This window comes from Ascaphus truei, chromosome 3, assembly GCF_040206685.1.
Source record: "Ascaphus truei isolate aAscTru1 chromosome 3, aAscTru1.hap1, whole genome shotgun sequence".
Lineage (NCBI taxonomy): Eukaryota > Metazoa > Chordata > Amphibia > Anura > Ascaphidae > Ascaphus > Ascaphus truei.
Window position 1 is genome coordinate 187,003,537 of NC_134485.1, and position 22,081 is coordinate 187,025,617.

A 22,081-nucleotide genomic window follows, 5' to 3' on the forward strand; every position below is an offset into this window, starting at 1 on the left:
TCTAACCACCATTTTTACTTTAAATGCGTGGATACAGCGTAACATTGCAGACTGCATAACATGTAGCGATCACAAACACATTGTTTCCTATTACAATATAGTAGAACCAGAAAGATTAGTACACATTGCTCACGGAATAAATATACCTACTTTCCTATCTCTTAAAACATATAATAGCAACATGTTACCATAACTGTAACACACACCTGTTTGTTTATCATGCAACATCTAAAAAAAAAACGGGTCGGCCACGTATGACGTGGGACCCTTGTCATGTGCCAAGGCGTCCTTAAAAAGGATTACGGATGTAAGGCCCGCCCCCAACCGACGTGCGCGCGTCAAAGCCTATTGGCTGTGTCGGTTTGTTATAGTTACGGTCACTGCACTGTGTAATGCGTGCGCGTCTGTGTTTGTGGGCGTGCACTGTGCGTTAGCCCAATGTTAATTCTGTGGGAGGAGTGTTTGTGTGCGCTTCACGCTGGCTTAACATGACGTCACACGTATTGGATTTGCGCATTGTGTGATCGGCCGTGCTTTCCGTCCACACACGTCTGTTTAAAAAGATTAGAGATGTACTCGTTTAGAACGAATGTAGTTTCGCCTTCATTGTATTTGAAATAAATATTATATGGTTAATGGTATTTACAACATGTATTGAACGCACAACGTACGCATTGTTTTGCGCATGCGCTAACACTTTGTCGACCCAAGCGTGAAGTGCGTGCGCACAGTAAGATGTGCGCGCACATTTTTAAGTATACAGCCAACGTAAAGTTCATATACATAGTTATGCGTGCTACGAAATGAACAAAAGGATACATAATGATGTATACTTGTAAACTTGTACTTCTAACATATAAGTGACTGACGTGTGTATATACACAATCATATAGAGATGTGTAACGCGTTGTCACGGATACATATATATTAAGGTGCCCTCTTTGACCATCATGTGTTTGCTGTATTTCAGAGATGTCGGGGAAGATTCAATCGGATCAATGTATGATTTCTGAAGAGTCTAACGTTATATGAGATGATTGTGAGGAGGAGCCACCGACTACTATACTACATATGGAACTAATTTTATATTGCTTGCAGCGCTTATTAACAAACAATTAAAAATGTGATACCATTATGCCTATATTGCATAAGCACTTAATTAACATAATGATGTTGCTAAACAGTGCAGTTAGAACATTTATTGAGTGTTCTTTAATTAGTACTAACATTATATGCCATGGTGTGTTTTATATATAACAACCATTCCCACTCTGCAAACACATTTGTGTATTCTATTGTGTAATGGAACGTATGACTGTCGAAACTATGTAAAGGACACTTACAACCAACTAGCCATTTCTTGTTAAAAATCTCTTGTAACATGGGTATGTTGATAAAATGGTTTGGGGCTGTTGCAAATAATGTTATTGGCAAGATGTTGTGTTCACCTACAATGCATGATTTTATGAATATTACGTCAACATCATGTAATCAAGTACGTTTATGTGTATATTTCATGTACCAGACTAACTATAGTTTACTGTGTTTATTAAACGTTCAACACATACATAGTACAGTCAATATGATGATATAAGCTACCATAATAAACCTGCTGTTATCATTTGTCGGTGTTATACATGGATCATACACAAATTGATACAGACACAAACAGTTGTCTTAAAAAGTGTGCCTATGCTAATGTGCACGTGATTGACGTTTATATTTTGAGAATACTTGTTAATTATCATCATGATAATGATGAAGTGACGTCAATGACATTCCAAATATATTAACAACATTGTCATTGTGGGAAATTATTAATGCAAAATTACAGTAACATTTGTGACACAATTGTGTTTTTGTTTACAGTTTGACACTTGTTACATGTAGGTCACATCAACACACATGTGTGACTTATACATACACATGTGACAATGTTTAATTAATGTTGATAAATAATTTATAGCATTAATAATCACCTACATTGCTAAATATAAGATGTACAACGCATTGTTGTGATTACAGGCATTCATGCATGGAGTGTTATTATCACTCAATTGCATCCGTGATTAATGACCTCCCGTAAGTAAAAAAATATCAACAGTTATCCCCTTCTCTCCAAACACCTCTATATTACATTAATGGAATTTATAAGGGAACATACATTAAATGTGATGAAATGGGAATAATCATTTTATAATACAATGCACATGAAACCTCAATAGTAGCTAAATGCATGTACATGATACAGAAAGTACATGTATGTAACATTTATCATTTACCAATATGTTGGGTTTTTACTTCAATTAATTATACGAATATTGAGGTAGGCACATCTTATGACAGATGTCAGCAAATATACATACCATGATCAGTCATACTGGAGATATACCTATAATACAATGGAACAATATATAAATTGCAAACATTGACATGCCATCTTCAGTACCGTAAGCAATACAGCAAAGTGTGTATTTGGTGTTAAATGTGCAACACCATGTATATTTTTTCACATTCAAAATGTAAACCAGCCTGGTGTACACATCATATGGATGTACATGTTACACTGCAACAATAACATTGTATGTAACCATACTGCAAGAATGAATGACTATGGCCATACTATGTGTATTGTGTTTGCATAAGGAACAACACAATGCTAAAATATTACTGATTTGTTACACCAGTTGTATTCACATACACACAACTAATTTACAATGGAAGAGGGATTATATAACCTGTGCAACAATAACATACCGGTGCCACATCCCTTTGTGCAGACAGCAGAGAAAAGAAAGGTGTGCAACCCATATTCATCTGTGTCCTAACAGAAGGTTATATAAAATAAAATTATTGTTAATATATTATAATTAATATATAAAAGTAGTACTAGGAACATATATGTTTGTACTTACAAGAAAAAAACGATTGTATGAGATTCTGGCGTGTCTGGCCACCACTGGCTGTTTGTTCATTTTCATCAGCGAAATGGGTGGGATGCTCCTCTACCAAAGGCTCAGCTATGTCTGATTGTACATTGTGTCTGAGTGCCACATTGTGCAAAATGCAACAGGCAAGGATAATATCTGACACTTTTTGTGGCTTGTATTGAAGAGCCCCACCAGTTCTGTCCAGACACCTAAATCTGGTCTTGAGTAGGCCAAATGTCCTCTCTATAACAGATCTTGTAGATATATGGGCTGCATTGTACCTCTCCTCTGCTTCAGTTTGAGGGTTTAGCACCGGAGTCAAGAGCCACGGCCTAATTCCGTATCCTGAGTCACCTATAATCAATGGAGCACACATAAGCTTACATTAGTTATAAGATTCTACAATGAAAACATTCCTAAACAAATATGTGTTTAGTGTTACAACATCCAAATATGTACTCACTCAGCAGCCAACCATGTTCAAAATGTCCCTCTTCGAAAGCATGGAAGACTGAAGAGTTCCTCAGGATAGAGAAATCGTGACTGAACCAGGGAATTTGGGTACCACATGCATTATCCTCATCGTGGCATCACATACCACCTGTACATTCAGTGAATGGTAGTGCTTACGATTGCGGTAAACATGCTCACTCTGACTAGGTGCAATCAAAGCAACATGTGTGCAATCGATTGCACCCAGCACACATGGTATCCCTGCTATGTTATAAAAGCCATTCCTGACTTCCAGCCACTCTGTCGCCTCTGTAGGAAAATGAATATAATTCCTAGCGCATCTATTGAGTGCATAGAGGAACTGGGTAAAGGCCCGCGAGAATGTAGATTGCGAGACCCCGCCCACTATGCCCACTGTTGTCTGGAATGACGCGGAAGCAAGATAATGTAATGAGCACAGCATTTTAACAAGCCCAGGGACTGCACGACCTCTGGCTGTCAAAAAATCTAAATCTCCCCTTATCTCTTCATAAAGAGATAAGATTGCTGCTGAACTCAAACGATAGCGACTTACTATCTCCTCCTCACTCATCCCATCTAACAGGGTTCTCTCCCTGTACACACGCGGACGAGGCACAACTTGTCTCCTCTGTCTTCTCCTCTGATCTCCTGTCCCTCTACCTCTCCCTCGGCCTGTCCCTCTCCCTGTCCCTGTCGTATCCACGTGCCTGTCCCTGGCTCTGTCCCTCCCTTGCCCTATGTCATTCTCTTCATCAGCAAGCATGTCATGCAAAAGAATGTTCCGACGTCTCCTAAACAATCGCAACATTTTGAAATGAGTAGCTGTGAATGAGCAGGTAATGGGCGTCCTTTAAATAGGTATGTGATGATGTCAGGTGACATAGTAAAATGCAAGGTGTTACATTAACATATTAAAGTACTTGGCTCCCAAGCTGTCTCCATTTGATCTAAGAAGTATTTGTTCTGTGTATTCAGCAGGGAATCATGATATTTGACACTGATGTAACGTGAAGCTTTGTACAAACATTGGTTGAAAATTATTAGTGTAATGTGCAATGCATGTAACACTTCTGAACGCAACAGTCAGTCATGTAATTAGACAAAAAGCCTGAGATTGACGTGGAAAAAGTTTGCTGTAACATGTGTAATTAGCCATGTTATTGTCACATGTTCACAACAATGAATTCTCGTGTGCATATGCATACATTTATGTAATGAGGATAGTTGCTATAGAATCAGTTTGAAAGGTGTCACAATGATTAATTACTGTACATGTGTGTACAAGTTAGGTTGAAGTGCTTGTAATGCAACGGTTACAATGTGAACATGCAATGTGATTGAGTGTCCAATAACTGACGTCATGAAAAAAAGGAGGACCCAAAGTACATGTAAACATGAGAAGAAAGATGTACATGAACGTTTAAAGATGCGTTACACATTACAAGCATTGTGTAATGTAAAGCAACATGAATATACGGTGGATGTGTTATATGTGTGACATGTGTAACATCATATAAAGAATTGTCGCTCAGTTCAGTAAAATGTGTGATATGATGTGAGGTTCTCCTTTAAGAGTTGAGTATAGGATTTTCCCTTGACACATCATCACATGATGAGTAATGTGACACGCAAATGATGAAAACATATAAAAGTACAATGTAAATCAAATAATACACGTCAGGTGTGACACAATGCAGTGAATGCCCCCACACTGTAATGCTAATCACATTTGTATTGTGAGCAATGGAACGTAAACAGTACTATAATGTTATACGTCCCCGCTCCATTGACTCCATTGATGTACAGATGATTTTTTTTTTCTAAGTGCCGTTCCGGCAGCCTTAGCGATCGTTCTCCCCTCCAACTTGCCAACTTTAGTTGGCGGGAGAAATTGGCCATAAAGTCTCAATTTCTTAGTGCCGATCAGCCCCGATAAGCTGATTTTGCTACTTGAATCCAGCCGAATTAAAAAAGTGGTGATAAGTGCCGAAAACAGGCTTATCGGCAGCAGACTGGCCATAACAAAATTATCGGCTACGAAACCTGCCGAAATCAAGCACATATCGGCGCTTACTGAATCTCAAACCCAATTTTGGCTATAAAATGGCGAAAAAAACCTTATCAACGCTTACTGCATAGAGCCCTAGATTCTTTCATCACTAAATGGCCATTATTATATGGATGTTAGAGTGTATTATTTTTACTGTGTGATACTATATATTGTTCTTTTTTGTATTTTCAATTCACATACTACACCTTGCACTGAACGGCAGAGACCAGCGCCAAGGAGGACATGTACAGAGGTACACAATGGAGACTGTTGTAAGGTGAAATTAAAACAAGGCTTTATTGTGCCTGTCGCTTTAAACACAGCAAAAAATCAACATAAGCGAAATAGTGAGCCAAACAAAACCTGCTCCACTTTGGCATATATGTATCCTTATATTCCAGCCCCTTTTAACTGGGTGGCTACCCAAGCTATTCATCAGCCCAAGTCATATAGATATATATATATATACAGACAACAGTCATTGGAAAATAAAGTCTTATACGAAAAGTCTTATCTGTTAGCTGGGCTGCTGCAGGGGAAGCTTCTCTGCTCTCTTGGATCTGCACCCGTGTGTGCTAAGGCAATCTCTGGGCTCCAGGTTAGAATCTTGTCCCCTTTGTCTTGTGGTCAGCTTGTCGCTCAAGACATCTGTCCTTCCTTGGTTCAGCCCAATTGTGGACTAAGGAATCTCTGCTCTGTCTCCTAGTTCAGCTCAGGTTTGAGCTAAGGAGTCTCACTTCCTGTCTCAGAGGCAGGCTTTTTCTACCACCTGTAATCAGCCAGGTGGTGTTAGTTAATTGCCTACAGGCAGTTAACCACCACACTGCTGGATTAGAGGCACATTTGTGAACAGGGATAAGTCCCCTGTTACATACCTCCCCTGTTTGTGGGAAGCTCGGGCTTACCACGGCCAAAGCCCATCCCTCCACTCTCATTCGAGATCTTTCTGTGACTTGAATGAGAGTGGATGGAGGAAGAGAACCCTTTGTCCCGCTGGGATTGGAGCCCTTTCTCCAGTTTATTTTTGTCTCCTCCCGAAGGTGCTTGAGATCAGCACTCCTCAGTCGCTCGAGGAGGACTTTTTCCAAGTAAAGTCTTTTTACTGAGTGCACGGTCATAAGATTTCCGTTGCGTCGGGCACTCTTCTTTTTGTAGACACACTGTATGTCAACAGTTGTAGAGCAGTTAGGACTAGCCCTTAGAGTTTTCCGCTCTTGAAGCGGTCTTTCTGCACCTCCTCCACACAACGGAGTCGCCAGTTCAGCTTCTTTGGGACTGAGTTGCACCTCCACCTCCCTTTCCAGAGAACGTCCTATCTTTTCAGCTTCCTCAGCTAAGGATTCTTCTGGCTTTGATTCTGCACTCCTACCTCTGTTTGTTGCCTGTTGGGCAGCTGCAGGTTTGGCTAGTGCTTTCTTAGGTGGCTCAAACTTCGTAATCTTGTTTTGAAGGTGCGTGGAGTCCCCAACTCTCACTGTACCCTTGTCCTCACGGGCATTAGTTACTGTGGGATACCAGTCCTTGGGCAGAGCCAATACCTTTTCCCGTATTGGAGGAATCTGTAAGTTACTGGTCTGCAGAGTCTCACTCTGTTAAAGTGCGTCTTGCAAGTCTCTTCTCAGGGAATTTATCTGCGCACTTTGCTTTCTCTGAGTCTGTATCAGTGTCTCCTTCATATTCTGGAGCTCTGAAATTTTTGTTGTCAAGGTTGCCGTTGCGTCTGTTTTCTCCTTGGTGTACTGACTCAAGGGAATGGAACAGTCTCCCTGTCTCTTCAGCTCTTGCTCCAGGTTCTGAGCCTTCTCACGCTCCTTCTCATACAGAGTCACCTGGTATCGAAGCTCCGCCTCCAATGATACTCTGAAGACATGCAGCGTGGCCTTTAGCTCCTCATACTGCTCTGTGGGTACGTACTGGGTATTCAGATGTTCCTGCAGCGCCCTATGCAAGGGAAATCTCATGACCACGCACTCAGAAAGAAGATACTTGGGAAAAGTCCTCCTCGAGCGTCTGAGGAGTGCTGAGCTCCAGCACCTTCGGGAGGAGACACAAATAAACTGGAGACAGGGCTCCAATCCCAGCGGGACTGAGGGTTCTCTTTCTCCATCCACTCTCATTTAAGTCACAGAAAGATCTTGAATGAGAGTGGAAGGATGGGCTTAGGCCGTGGCAAGCCCGAGCTTCCCACAAACAGGGGAGGTATGTAACAGGGGAATTTATCCCTGTTCAGAATATGCCGCTAATCCAGCAGTGTGTTGGTTAATTGGATCCAGCAGTTAACCAACTTCACCTGGCTGATTAGAGGTTAGATAGAGAGGCCTGCCTTTGAGACAGGAAGGGAGATTCTTCCTGAGCTCACACGTGAGCTGAACTAGGAAACAGAGCAGAGGTTCCTGAGTCTCACAGGTGAGACTGACCGAGGGAACACAGATGTCTGGAGCTGAGAAATAAGACTTCTAAACCTGGATGCTGATTATCCGGAGAAAAGGCAGCAACCCAGCAAACAGATAAGACTTTATTTTTCAATGACTGTTGTCTATATATATCTATATGACTTGGGCTGATGAATAGCTTGGGTAGCCACCCAGTTAAAAAGGGCTGGAATTAAAGGATACATATATGCCAAAGTGGAGCAGGTTTTGTTTGGCTCACTATTTCTCTTATGTTTGCTGTGTTTAAAGCGGCAGGCACAAAAAAGCCTTATATTAATTTCACCTTAAAAAAGTCTCCATTGCGTACCTCTGCACATGTCCTCTTACAGATACATTTTTGATATCTGACTCATGCATCATACATTGTGGGCAAGTGTATCTTTGAGTGTCTATACCTAGAGGGTAATATCCCCTGGACACATCTGCTACGCAGTTATATTTCAATTCCCTGTACTGTGATTAACTGTGGTGGAAGTTCTTTACTCAGGGAGTATTAACCCTGTGGGAATTAAGAATATCTTCCCACATATTAGTACTCTCCATTTTTTAGTCATATTCCACTGCCGTAATTTTAAACTTTCCTTGTATATTACACCCTGTGGTTTTTGTAGATAACTATTAAGGATTTATTATTTTTGCTTTTTCCAATCACTATGACTGGCAGTATAGGATAATGTGTATCCTGGATCAATGTTATCCTCCATTTGAGTACTACACATACACTATGGAGACATAGTATATGGCTCGGCACCTCAAACCCACCTTAGCAAACTTGACACCCTCTACAATTCAATTTGTCGTTTTGTTCTCCAATGCAACTACAACACACATCACTGCGAAATGCTCAAAGAACTAGATTGGTCAACACTAGAGTCTAGGCGCAAAGTTCACCTTTCCTGTCTTGCCTTTAAATTCTTCATGGGCAAGCTACCCAGCTACCTGAACAAGCTCCTCACCCCTACCACTTGCAGCACTTATCACCTGAGATCAGACTCCAAAAGACTGTTCATGGTCCCAAGGCTCAACAAAGTATCCGGACGTTCTTCCTTCTCCTACCGTGCACCCCAAAACTGGAACAACCTACCAGAGACTCTCACATCCACCACCAGTTTAAGTTCTTTCAAATCTAAGGCTGTCTCACATTTTAATCTGGTCTGTAACTGTTTCATACGCCCATAATATATATTATCTTTAACTGTGCATGCAATGTATTGTATATAATGTGTACCCTGTTCATTTATGTAACTGTACTTGTAACCATGTATTATTTGTTTTACTCTGAGCCCAGGACATACTTGAAAACGAGAGGTAACTCTCAATGTATTACTTCCTGGTAAAATATTTTATAAATAAATAAATAAATACACGAGTGCAATTTTTGAGGTCTCCTTGTGGTGGAAGGGGTTTCTCCAATCCTTACCTCCTATGTGTATATTGTATGTAATGTCACAATATGTTTTATTTTATTGATATAACTCTCGCACTTGATTTTAAGCCTTTTAATTTGTTTGCCTGTAATAAGTAATTAATAAGTAGCCTGTCAGCCTTGTTTCCCTTATCGCAATATATTTGTTTCATCCATTTAATTAATTGCTTTATCAATGTTGTAAATTTGGAGTTTCCTGAGCTCTTGTCTAGCGTCTAGCAGCTTTTTATACACTTTTTTTGGTTCAACTCCACTGGAGAATGATCTGACCATGAAATGAGCCATATTTTCACATTCTGGGTGGCCTTCAGGACATCGGGTCTCACAAACATATAGTCTAATCTGGAATAGGACTCATGTGAGGTTAAGTAAAATGTTAAATATTTCTGGTTTTGATTTTTGTTCCTCTATGAGTTATGTCTGAGTTGAATGAAACTTCTCTAATCACCTATGAAACTGTAAAATCTTTTTTTTTTTTGTAATGTTTTTAATAATGGATATAAACGTTTTTTCATGCTCTGAGACTAGTTTACTGGTCCCAAGTTTCCCTTGTTTTCAGGGAGATTGACAGATACTTAACCAAAAGTGTAACTTTCATACTTTCTCCTCAACAAAAGCCCCCTCTCGTTAATGAAGGTCTGTGAAATACAAACATATACATTTTCACAGATTTTAAGATTGGAGTCATTATCACTTTTTTTTTTGCATCAACACACTTATAAATTTTAATGGAGTGGGGTATACTAATACTTTCCCATAAAAATGTATACCCCTTACTATTGGATACAGTCTCAATACTTCAGGTCAGAATTTTTCACATTTCAAGTTATTTAAAAAAAAAATCCAGACAGGAACTGTATTTCATAATGTACATGGCAGCTGTTTCCAGCTCATAGTGATGAACTCTCCCTGATTTTTTTCAGAAAATTTATAATTTTTCAGTCCTGCTAAAAACCATTCTTTCTTCCCTATGCATTTCCATCCCCAGTCTCTATAAAGGAACTTTACAAATCTTCAGACAGTTAGTTTGTTCATACGTCAAAGTCACAAGTAGTAATTCTGTCACATTAATCACAAGTGGTGAAGTCCAGACTCAACGCCCATAAAGTTTCAGGTCATCAGAACAGCTAAACCCTGAACATAAAACGCAGTAAGGCTCACTATTCATTGATTTGTGTAACACTTGTAAATGGTTTTATATTGACCCAAATAAAATTGAATTGAGACCGTTTTAGAAAGTAGTTGGGCACTTTCTGTTCTTTTGATTATTCTTTTTGAAGAAAAGGTGGATTTTTTTGGGGATAGCAACCTATTACTATACTTGTCCATTTTGTTAAATGTATTTATTGTTTTGTGTTGTACAATACTACTTCTTAGGACCAGAAATATACTTTAATATTCTGTCCAGTGGAAAGGTCGAAATGTAGACACAGAGGGGGCTCAGGGGGTCATGTATTACAGTGTCCTGGAGGAAAAGAAACTGCACCCTATCTGTAAATGCAACACAATCGCATTGTGGGAACCGTCACAATGTGGTGCGATTGCCTAGCTCCGGTTTTGCAGCCGGGGTTAACCCTTCCTGTTCTGAGTACAGTTTGCCAGCTCCTGCCCGCCAGAGACAGAGACACCTTCACACCCCCTCCTCGTGCACGCGCGGCACGCGGGAGGAGCGCAGTCCGAGCCACGCTGCCTGGAGCGCGCATGTACACAACATGGCGGCGGCGTGAGCCACCTCTTGGGATGGGGGGGAAACCTGACAAGACACCGGAGCGGAGTTGGTGTTGACGATAAAGAGGCGGCAAAGCTACTCCATGATCGAGCCCATTCGGATCAACCACTCTCCCTGGCCGGAGCGATCGCCGCTACCAAGGTAAGCGCTCCTCCACTAATGCATACCACTCCCCCCTGAGTCGGCCGGGTCACTGCATCGCAGCAGCCTTTACATCGCCCATCTCCACCCGCTTATTTGACGGCTGCGATGTTGACCCCTTTCTAATTCCAGGAAGGGGCTCGCCACGCACTGCTCCTGGCACAGAGCAGGGTACATGTTAGGAGTTGCCGCTTCCTCTCCCCCTGCGGTGTCTGTGTGACAGGGGGAGCGTTTGAAACCGCCCGTCACTGCGGACAGCTCCCACTCCCAACCGTCCGCTCGCGGCTTTTTTGTATGCAGGTCGCTGACGTGACCTGCCGTTGTCCGGCGCGCGACAACGTTCATGGCCGTTGCCCACCGACGGCTGCAGGCCACTGAGCGCGCGGGGGGGGGGGGGGGGGGGGGGAGGTCACACGCCGTGGCTCGCGCTGAGGTTAATAGTCAAGGGGTTAGTTAGAAGCACCTGATGGGATCCTGTGGGCAGAGGAGAAACTGATTGTAAAATGCAGCCCATCCCACCACTTCTACTGATCAACTACCCACTCAACCTCCTAGTGGTTATATAGCAGATGAGGTTGAGAAAAGACCTGTCCATCGAGTTCAACCTGTGTTGCCCCAAGTGTATTTGTTTACGTAGAGCCCATTGACTCTCTTGCTTGTGAGAGGTGTGTGCAGTGGGGGCAGTGACACTGGTGGAGAGGTGGAGGCAGTGACACTGGTGGAGAGGTGTGTGCAGTGGGGGCAGTGACACTGATGGAGAGGTGTGTGCAGTGGGGGCAGTGACACTGGTGGAGAGGTGTGTGCAGTGGGGGCAGTGACACTGGTGGAGGCAGTGGGGGCAGTGACACTGGTGGAGAGGTGGGGGCAGTGGGGGCAGTGACACTGGTGGAGAGGTGTGTGCAGTGGGGGCAGTGACACTGGTGGAGAGGTGTGTGCAGTGGGGGCAGTGACACTGGTGGAGAGGTGGGGGCAGTGACACTGGTGGAGAGGTGGAGGCAGTGGGGGCAGTGACACTGGTGGAGAGGTGGGGGCAGTGGGGGCAGTGACACTGGTGGAGGCAGTGGGGGCAGTGACACTGGTGGAGAGGTGGGGGCAGTGGGGGCAGTGACACTGGTGGAGAGGTGTGTGCAGTGGGGGCAGTGACACTGGTGGAGAGGTGTGTGCAGTGGGGGCAGTGACACTGATGGAGAGGTGGGGGCAGTGACACTGGTGGAGAGGTGTGTGCAGTGGGGGCAGTGACACTGGTGGAGAGGTGTGTGCAGTGGGGGCAGTGACACTGATGGAGAGGTGTGTGCAGTGGGGGCAGTGACACTGATGGAGAGGTGGGGGCAGTGACACTGGTGGAGAGGTGTGTGCAGTGGGGGCAGTGACACTGATGGAGAGGTGGGGGCAGTGACACTGGTGGAGAGGTGTGTGCAGTGGGGGCAGTGACACTGATGGAGAGGTGTGTGCAGTGGGGGCAGTGACACTGGTGGAGAGGTGGGGGCAGTGACACTGGTGGAGAGGTGGGGGCAGTGGAGGCAGTGGGGGCAGTGACACTGGTGGAGAGGTGGGGGCAGTGACACTGGTGGAGAGGTGTGTGCAGTGGGGGCAGTGACACTGGTGGAGAGGTGTGTGCAGTGGGGGCAGTGACACTGGTGGAGAGGTGTGTGCAGTGGGGGCAGTGACACTGATGGAGAGGTGGGGGCAGTGACACTGGTGGAGAGGTGTGTGCAGTGGGGGCAGTGACACTGATGGAGAGGTGTGTGCAGTGGGGGCAGTGACACTGGTGGAGAGGTGTGTGCAGTGGGGGCAGTGACACTGGTGGAGAGGTGTGTGCAGTGGGGGCAGTGACACTGATGGAGAGGTGTGTGCAGTGGGGGCAGTGACACTGATGGAGAGGTGGGGGCAGTGACACTGGTGGAGAGGTGTGTGCAGTGGGGGCAGTGACACTGATGGAGAGGTGTGTGCAGTGGGGGCAGTGACACTGGTGGAGAGGTGGGGGCAGTGGGGGCAGTGACACTGGTGGAGAGGTGTGTGCAGTGGGGGCAGTGACACTGGTGGAGAGGTGGAGGCAGTGGGGGCAGTGACACTGGTGGAGAGGTGGGGGCAGTGGGGGCAGTGACACTGGTGGAGGCAGTGGGGGCAGTGACACTGGTGGAGAGGTGGGGGCAGTGGGGGCAGTGACACTGGTGGAGAGGTGTGTGCAGTGGGGGCAGTGACACTGGTGGAGAGGTGTGTGCAGTGGGGGCAGTGACACTGATGGAGAGGTGGGGGCAGTGACACTGGTGGAGAGGTGTGTGCAGTGGGGGCAGTGACACTGGTGGAGAGGTGTGTGCAGTGGGGGCAGTGACACTGATGGAGAGGTGTGTGCAGTGGGGGCAGTGACACTGATGGAGAGGTGGGGGCAGTGACACTGGTGGAGAGGTGTGTGCAGTGGGGGCAGTGACACTGATGGAGAGGTGGGGGCAGTGACACTGGTGGAGAGGTGTGTGCAGTGGGGGCAGTGACACTGATGGAGAGGTGTGTGCAGTGGGGGCAGTGACACTGGTGGAGAGGTGGGGGCAGTGACACTGGTGGAGAGGTGGGGGCAGTGGAGGCAGTGGGGGCAGTGACACTGGTGGAGAGGTGGGGGCAGTGGGGGCAGTGACACTGGTGGAGAGGTGTGTGCAGTGGGGGCAGTGACACTGGTGGAGAGGTGTGTGCAGTGGGGGCAGTGACACTGGTGGAGAGGTGTGTGCAGTGGGGGCAGTGACACTGATGGAGAGGTGGGGGCAGTGACACTGGTGGAGAGGTGTGTGCAGTGGGGGCAGTGACACTGATGGAGAGGTGTGTGCAGTGGGGGCAGTGACACTGGTGGAGAGGTGTGTGCAGTGGGGGCAGTGACACTGGTGGAGAGGTGTGTGCAGTGGGGGCAGTGACACTGATGGAGAGGTGTGTGCAGTGGGGGCAGTGACACTGATGGAGAGGTGGGGGCAGTGACACTGGTGGAGAGGTGTGTGCAGTGGGGGCAGTGACACTGATGGAGAGGTGTGTGCAGTGGGGGCAGTGACACTGGTGGAGAGGTGGGGGCAGTGGGGGCAGTGACACTGGTGGAGAGGTGTGTGCAGTGGGGGCAGTGACACTGGTGGAGAGGTGTGTGCAGTGGGGGCAGTGACACTGGTGGAGAGGTGTGTGCAGTGGGGGCAGTGACACTGATGGAGAGGTGGGAGCAGTGACACTGGTGGAGAGGTGTGTGCAGTGGGGGCAGTGACACTGATGGAGAGGTGTGTGCAGTGGGGGCAGTGACACTGGTGGAGAGGTGTGTGCAGTGGGGGCAGTGACACTGGTGGAGAGGTGTGTGCAGTGGGGGCAGTGACACTGATGGAGAGGTGTGTGCAGTGGGGGCAGTGACACTGATGGAGAGGTGGGGGCAGTGACACTGATGGAGAGGTGTGTGCAGTGGGGGCAGTGACACTGATGGAGAGGTGTGTGCAGTGGGGGCAGTGACACTGATGGAGAGGTGGGGGCAGTGACACTGGTGGAGAGGTGTGTGCAGTGGGGGCAGTGACACTGGTGGAGAGGTGTGTGCAGTGGGGGCGGTGACACTGGTGGAGAGGTGTGTGCAGTGGGGGCAGTGACACTGGTGGAGAGGTGTGTGCAGTGGGGGCAGTGACACTGGTGGAGAGGTGGGGGCAGTGGGGGCAGTGACACTGGTGGAGAGATGTGTGCAGTGGGGGCAGTGACACTGGTGGAGAGGTGTGTGCAGTGGGGGCAGTGACACTGGTGGAGAGGCGGGGGCAGTGACACTGGTGGAGAGGTGTGTGCAGTGGGGGCAGTGACACTGGTGGAGAAGTGGGGGCAGTGACACTGGTGGAGAGGTGGGGGCAGTGGGGGCAGTGACACTGGTGGAGAGGTGGGGGCAGTGGGGGCAGTGACACTGGTGGAGAGGTGTGTGCAGTGGGGGCAGTGACACTGGTGGAGAGGTGGGGGCAGTGGGGGCAGTGACACTGGTGGAGAGGTGTGTGCAGTGGGGGCAGTGACACTGGTGGAGAGGTGTGTGCAGTGGGGGCAGTGACACTGATGGAGAGGTGGGGGCAGTGACACTGATGGAGAGGTGTGTGCAGTGGGGGCAGTGACACTGATGGAGAGGTGTGTGCAGTGGGGGCAGTGACACTGATGGAGAGGTGTGTGCAGTGGGGGCAGTGACACTGATGGAGTGGTGTGTGCAGTGGGGGCAGTGACACTGGTGGAGAGGTGTGTGCAGTGGGGGCAGTGACACTGATGGAGAGGTGTGTGCAGTGGGGGCAGTGACACTGGTGGAGAGGTGTGTGCAGTGGGGGCAGTGACACTGGTGGAGAGGTGTGTGCAGTGGGGGCAGTGACACTGGTGGAGAGGTGTGTGCAGTGGGGGCAGTGACACTGGTGGAGAGGTGTGTGCAGTGGGGGCAGTGACACTGGTGGAGAGGTGTGTGCAGTGAGGGCAGTGACACTGGTGGAGAGGTGTGTGCAGTAGGGGCAGTGACACTGGTGGAGAGGTGGGGGCAGTGGGGGCAGTGACACTGGTGGAGAGGTGGGGGCAGTGGGGGCAGTGACACTGGTGGAGAGGTGGGGGCAGTGGGGGCAGTGACACTGGTGGAGAGGTGGGGGCAGTGGGGGCGGTGACACTGGTGGAGAGGTGGGGGCAGTGGGGGCAGTGACACTGATGGAGTGGTGTGTGCAGTGGGGGCAGTGACACTGATGGAGAGGTGTGTGCAGTGGGGGCAGTGACACTGATGGAGAGGTGTGTGCAGTGGGGGCAGTGACACTGATGGAGAGGTGTGTGCAGTGGGGGCAGTGACACTGATGGAGAGGTGTGTGCAGTGGGGGCAGTGACACTGATGGAGAGGTGGGGGCAGTGACACTGGTGGAGAGGTGTGTGCAGTGGGGGCAGTGACACTGATGGAGAGGTGTGTGCAGTGGGGGCAGTGACACTGGTGGAGAGGTGGGGGCAGTGACACTGGTGGAGAGGTGTGTGCAGTGGGGGCAGTGACACTGGTGGAGAGGTGTGTGCAGTGGGGGCAGTGACACTGGTGGAGAGGTGGGGGCAGTGACACTGGTGGAGAGGTGTGTGCAGTGGGGGCAGTGACACTGGTGGAGAGGTGTGTGCAGTGGGGGCAGTGACACTGGTGGAGAGGTGTGTGCAGTGGGGGCAGTGACACTGGTGGAGAGGTGGGGGCAGTGACACTGATGGAGAGGTGTGTGCAGTGGGGGCAGTGACACTGATGGAGAGGTGTGTGCAGTGGGGGCAGTGACACTGGTGGAGAGGTGGGGGCAGTGACACTGGTGGAGAGGTGTGTGCAGTGGGGGCAGTGACACTGGTGGAGAGGTGGGGGCAGTGGGGGCAGTGACACTGGTGGAGAGGTGTGTGCAGTGGGGGCAGTGACACTGGTGGAGAGGTGTGTGCAGTGGGGGAAGTGACACTGGTGGAGAGGTGTGTGCAGTGGGGGCAGTGACACTGGTGGAGAGGTGTGTGCAGTGGGGGCAGTGACACTGGTGGAGAGGTGTGTGCAGTGGGGGCAGTGACACTGGTGGAGAGGTGTGTGCAGTGGGGGCAATGACACTGGTGGAGAGGTGTGTGCAGTGGGGGCAGTGACACTGGTGGAGAGGTGTGTGCAGTGGGGGCAGTGACACTGGTGGAGAGGTGTGTGCAGTGGGGGCAGTGACACTGATGGAGAGGTGTGTGCAGTGGGGGCAGTGACACTGATGGAGAGGTGGGGGCAGTGACACTGATGGAGAGGTGGGGCAGTGACACTGATGGAGAGGTGGGGGCAGTGACACTGATGGAGAGGTGGGGGCAGTGACACTGGTGGAGAGGTGTGTGCAGTGGGGGCAGTGACACTGGTGGAGAGGTGTGTGCAGTGGGGGCAGTGACACTGATGGAGAGGTGTGTGCAGTGGGGGCAGTGACACTGATGGAGAGGTGTGTGCAGTGGGGGCAGTGACACTGGTGGAGAGGTGTGTGCAGTGGGGGCAGTGACACTGGTGGAGAGGTGTGTGCAGTGGGGGCAGTGACACTGGTGGAGAGGTGGGGGCAGTGACACTGGTGGAGAGGTGTTGGCAGTGACACTGAGGGAGAGGTGTGTGCAGTGGGGGCAGTGACACTGATGGAGTGGTGTGTGCAGTGGGGGCAGTGACACTGATGGAGAGGTGTGTGCAGTGGGGGCAGTGACACTGGTGGAGAGGTGTGTGCAGTGGGGGCAGTGACACTGGTGGAGAGGTGTGTGCAGTGGGGGCAGTGACACTGGTGGAGAGGTGTGTGCAGTGGGGGCAGTGACACTGGTGGAGAGGTGGGGGCAGTGACACTGGTGGAGAGGTGGGGGCAGTGACACTGGTGGAGAGGTGTGTGCAGTGGGGGCAGTGACACTGGTGGAGAGGTGGGGGCAGTGACACTGGTGGAGAGGTGTGTGCAGTGGGGGCAGTGACACTGGTGGAGAGGTGTGTGCAGTGGGGGCAGTGACACTGGTGGAGAGGTGTGTGCAGTGGGGGCAGTGACACTGGTGGAGAGGTGTGTGCAGTGGGGGCAGTGACACTGGTGGAGAGGTGGGGGCAGTGACACTGGTGGAGAGGTGGGGGCAGTGACACTGGTGGAGAGGTGTGTGCAGTGGGGGCAGTGACACTGGTGGAGAGGAGGGGGCAGTGGAGGCAGTGGGGGCAGTGACACTGGTGGAGAGGTGGGGGCAGTGACACTGGTGGAGAGGTGTGTGCAGTGGGGGCAGTGACACTGATGGAGAGGTGTGTGCAGTGGGGGCAGTGACACTGGTGGAGAGGTGTGTGCAGTGGGGGCAGTGACACTGATGGAGAGGTGTGTGCAGTGGGGGCAGTGACACTGATGGAGAGGTGTGTGCAGTGGGGGCAGTGACACTGATGGAGAGGTGTGTGCAGTGGGGGCAGTGACACTGATGGAGAGGTGGGGGCAGTGACACTGATGGAGAGGTGTGTGCAGTGGGGGCAGTGACACTGGTGGAGAGGTGTGTGCAGTGGGGGCAGTGACACTGGTGGAGAGGTGGGGGCAGTGACACTGGTGGAGAGGTGTGTGCAGTGGGGGCAGTGACACTGGTGGAGAGGTGTGTGCAGTGGGGGCAGTGACACTGATGGAGAGGTGTGTGCAGTGGGGGCAGTGACACTGATGGAGAGGTGTGTGCAGTGGGGGCAGTGACACTGGTGGAGAGGTGGGGGCAGTGACACTGGTGGAGAGGTGTGTGCAGTGGGGGCAGTGACACTGGTGGAGAGGTGGGGGCAGTGACACTGGTGGAGAGGTGTGTGCAGTGGGGGCAGTGACACTGGTGGAGAGGTGTGTGCAGTGGGGGCAGTGACACTGGTGGAGAGGTGTGTGCAGTGGGGGCAGTGACACTGGTGGAGAGGTGGGGGCAGTGGGGGCAGTGACACTGGTGGAGAGGTGTGTGCAGTGGGGGCAGTGACACTGGTGGAGAGGTGGGGGCAGTGACACTGGTGGAGAGGTGTGTGCAGTGGGGGCAGTGACACTGATGGAGAGGTGTGTGCAGTGGGGGCAGTGACACTGATGGAGAGGTGTGTGCAGTGGGGGCAGTGACACTGGTGGAGAGGTGGGGGCAGTGACACTGGTGGAGAGGTGTGTGCAGTGGGGGCAGTGACACTGATGGAGAGGTGGGGGCAGTGACACTGGTGGAGAGGTGTGTGCAGTGGGGGCAGTGACACTGATGGAGAGGTGTGTGCAGTGGGGGCAGTGACACTGATGGAGAGGTGTGTGCAGTGGGGGCAGTGACACTGATGGAGAGGTGTGTGCAGTGGGGGCAGTGACACTGATGGAGAGGTGGGGGCAGTGACACTGGTGGAGAGGTGTGTGCAGTGGGGGCAGTGACACTGGTGGAGAGGTGTGTGCAGTGGGGGCAGTGACACTGGTGGAGAGGTGTGTGCAGTGGGGGCAGTGACACTGGTGGAGAGGTGTGTGCAGTGGGGGCAGTGACACTGGTGGAGAGGTGTGTGCAGTGGGGGCAGTGACACTGGTGGAGAGGTGTGTGCAGTGGGGGCAGTGACACTGGTGGAGAGGTGTGTGCAGTGGGGGCAGTGACACTGGTGGAGAGGTGGGGGCAGTGACACTGGTGGAGAGGTGGGGGCAGTGACACTGGTGGAGAGGTGTGTGCAGTGGGGGCAGTGACACTGGTGGAGAGGAGGGGGCAGTGGAGGCAGTGGGGGCAGTGACACTGGTGGAGAGGTGGGGGCAGTGACACTGGTGGAGAGGTGTGTGCAGTGGGGGCAGTGACACTGATGGAGAGGTGTGTGCAGTGGGGGCAGTGACACTGGTGGAGAGGTGTGTGCAGTGGGGGCAGTGACACTGATGGAGAGGTGTGTGCAGTGGGGGCAGTGACACTGATGGAGAGGTGTGTGCAGTGGGGGCAGTGACACTGATGGAGAGGTGTGTGCAGTGGGGGCAGTGACACTGATGGAGAGGTGGGGGCAGTGACACTGGTGGAGAGGTGTGTGCAGTGGGGGCAGTGACACTGATGGAGAGGTGTGTGCAGTGGGGGCAGTGACACTGGTGGAGAGGTGGGGGCAGTGACACTGGTGGAGAGGTGTGTGCAGTGGGGGCAGTGACACTGGTGGAGATGTGTGTGCAGTGGGGGCAGTGACATTGGTGGAGAGGTGGGGGGCAGTGACACTGGTGGAGAGGTGTGTGCAGTGGGGGCAGTGACACTGGTGGAGAGGTGTGTGCAGTGGGGGCAGTGACACTGGTGGAGAGGTGTGTGCAGTGGGGGCAGTGACACTGGTGGAGAGGTGGGGGGCAGTGACACTGGTGGAGAGGTGTGTGCAGTGGGGCAGTGACACTGGTGGAGAGGTGGGGGCAGTGGGGGCAGTGACACTGGTGGAGAGGTGTGTGCAGTGGGGGCAGTGACACTGGTGGAGAGGTGTGTGCAGTGGGGGAAGTGACACTGGTGGAGAGGTGTGTGCAGTGGGGGCAGTGACACTGGTGGAGAGGTGTGTGCAGTGGGGGCAGTGACACTGGTGGAGAGGTGTGTGCAGTGGGGGCAGTGACACTGGTGGAGAGGTGTGTGCAGTGGGGGCAATGACACTGGTGGAGAGGTGTGTGCAGTGGGGGCAGTGACACTGGTGGAGAGGTGTGTGCAGTGGGGGCAGTGACACTGGTGGAGAGGTGTGTGCAGTGGGGGCAGTGACACTGATGAAGAGGTGTGTGCAGTGGGGGCAGTGACACTGATGGAGAGGTGGGGGCAGTGACACTGATGGAGAGGTGGGGGCAGTGACACTGATGGAGAGGTGGGGGCAGTGACACTGATGGAGAGGTGTGTGCAGTGGGGGCAGTGACACTGGTGGAGAGGTGTGTGCAGTGGGGGCAGTGACACTGGTGGAGAGGTGTGTGCAGTGGGGGCAGTGACACTGATGGAGAGGTGTGTGCAGTGGGGGCAGTGACACTGATGGAGAGGTGTGTGCAGTGGGGGCAGTGACACTGGTGGAGAGGTGTGTGCAGTGGGGGCAGTGACACTGGTGGAGAGGTGTGTGCAGTGGGGGCAGTGACACTGGTGGAGAGGTGGGGGCAGTGACACTGGTGGAGAGGTGTTGGCAGTGACACTGAGGGAGAGGTGTGTGCAGTGGGGGCAGTGACACTGATGGAGTGGTGTGTGCAGTGGGGGCAGTGACACTGATGGAGAGGTGTGTGCAGTGGGGGCAGTGACACTGGTGGAGTGGTGTGTGCAGTGGGGGCAGTGACACTGGTGGAGAGGTGTGTGCAGTGGGGGCAGTGACACTGGTGGAGAGGTGTGTGCAGTGGGGGCAGTGACACTGGTGGAGAGGTGTGTGCAGTGGGGGCAGTGACACTGGTGGAGAGGTGTGTGCAGTGGGGGCAGTGACACTGGTGGAGAGGTGGGGGCAGTGACACTGGTGGAGAGGTGTGTGCAGTGGGGGCAGTGACACTGGTGGAGAGGTGTGTGCAGTGGGGGCAGTGACACTGGTGGAGAGGTGTGTGCAGTGGGGGCAGTGACACTGGTGGAGAGGTGGGGGCAGTGACACTGGTGGAGAGGTGGGGGCAGTAACACTGGTGGAGAGGTGTGTGCAGTGACACTGGTGGAGAGGTGTGTGCAGTGGGGGCAGTGACACTGGTGGAGAGGAGGGGGCAGTGGAGGCAGTGGGGGCAGTGACACTGGTGGAGAGGTGGGGGCAGTGACACTGGTGGAGAGGTGTGTGCAGTGGGGGCAGTGACACTGATGGAGAGGTGTGTGCAGTGGGGGCAGTGACACTGGTGGAGAGGTGTGTGCAGTGGGGGCAGTGACACTGATGGAGAGGTGTGTGCAGTGGGGGCAGTGACACTGATGGAGAGGTGTGTGCAGTGGGGGCAGTGACACTGATGGAGAGGTGTGTGCAGTGGGGGCAGTGACACTGATGGAGAGGTGGGGGGCAGTGACACTGATGGAGAGGTGTGTGCAGTGGGGGCAGTGACACTGGTGGAGAGGTGTGTGCAGTGGGGGCAGTGACACTGGTGGAGAGGTGTGTGCAGTGGGGGCAGTGACACTGGTGGAGAGGTGTGTGCAGTGGGGGCAGTGACACTGGTGGAGAGGTGGGGGCAGTGACACTGATGGAGAGGTGTGTGCAGTGGGGGCAGTGACACTGATGGAGAGGTGTGTGCAGTGGGGGAAGTGACACTGGTGGAGAGGTGGGGGCAGTGACACTGGTGGAGAGGTGTGTGCAGTGGGGGCAGTGACACTGGTGGAGAGGTGGGGGCAGTGACACTGGTGGAGAGGTGTGTGCAGTGGGGGCAGTGACACTGGTGGAGAGGTGTGTGCAGTGGGGGCAGTGACACTGGTGGAGAGGTGTGTGCAGTGGGGGCAGTGACACTGGTGGAGAGGTGGGGGCAGTGGGGGCAGTGACACTGGTGGAGAGGTGTGTGCAGTGGGGGCAGTGACACTGGTGGAGAG

At 51.4% G+C, this 22,081-nt stretch overlaps 1 protein-coding gene across 5 annotated transcripts in view; it reads left to right on the forward strand.

Annotated features, from left to right (window-relative positions):
• The first annotated feature begins 10,977 nt into the window (after nt 1-10,977).
• SCML2 (Scm polycomb group protein like 2) overlaps nt 10,978-22,081 on the forward strand; it is a 136,640-nt gene continuing 125,536 nt past the window's right edge. For 2 of the 5 annotated variants that reach the window (XM_075589787.1, XM_075589791.1), the window contains exon 1: nt 10,978-11,182. The gene's annotated coding sequence lies outside the window, so the exon portion shown is untranslated. Of the gene's footprint in view, nt 11,183-11,630; nt 11,757-11,826; nt 11,848-22,081 lie in introns of those variants that run through there. The other 3 variants (XM_075589788.1, XM_075589789.1, XM_075589790.1) reach the window with 2 other exon arrangements.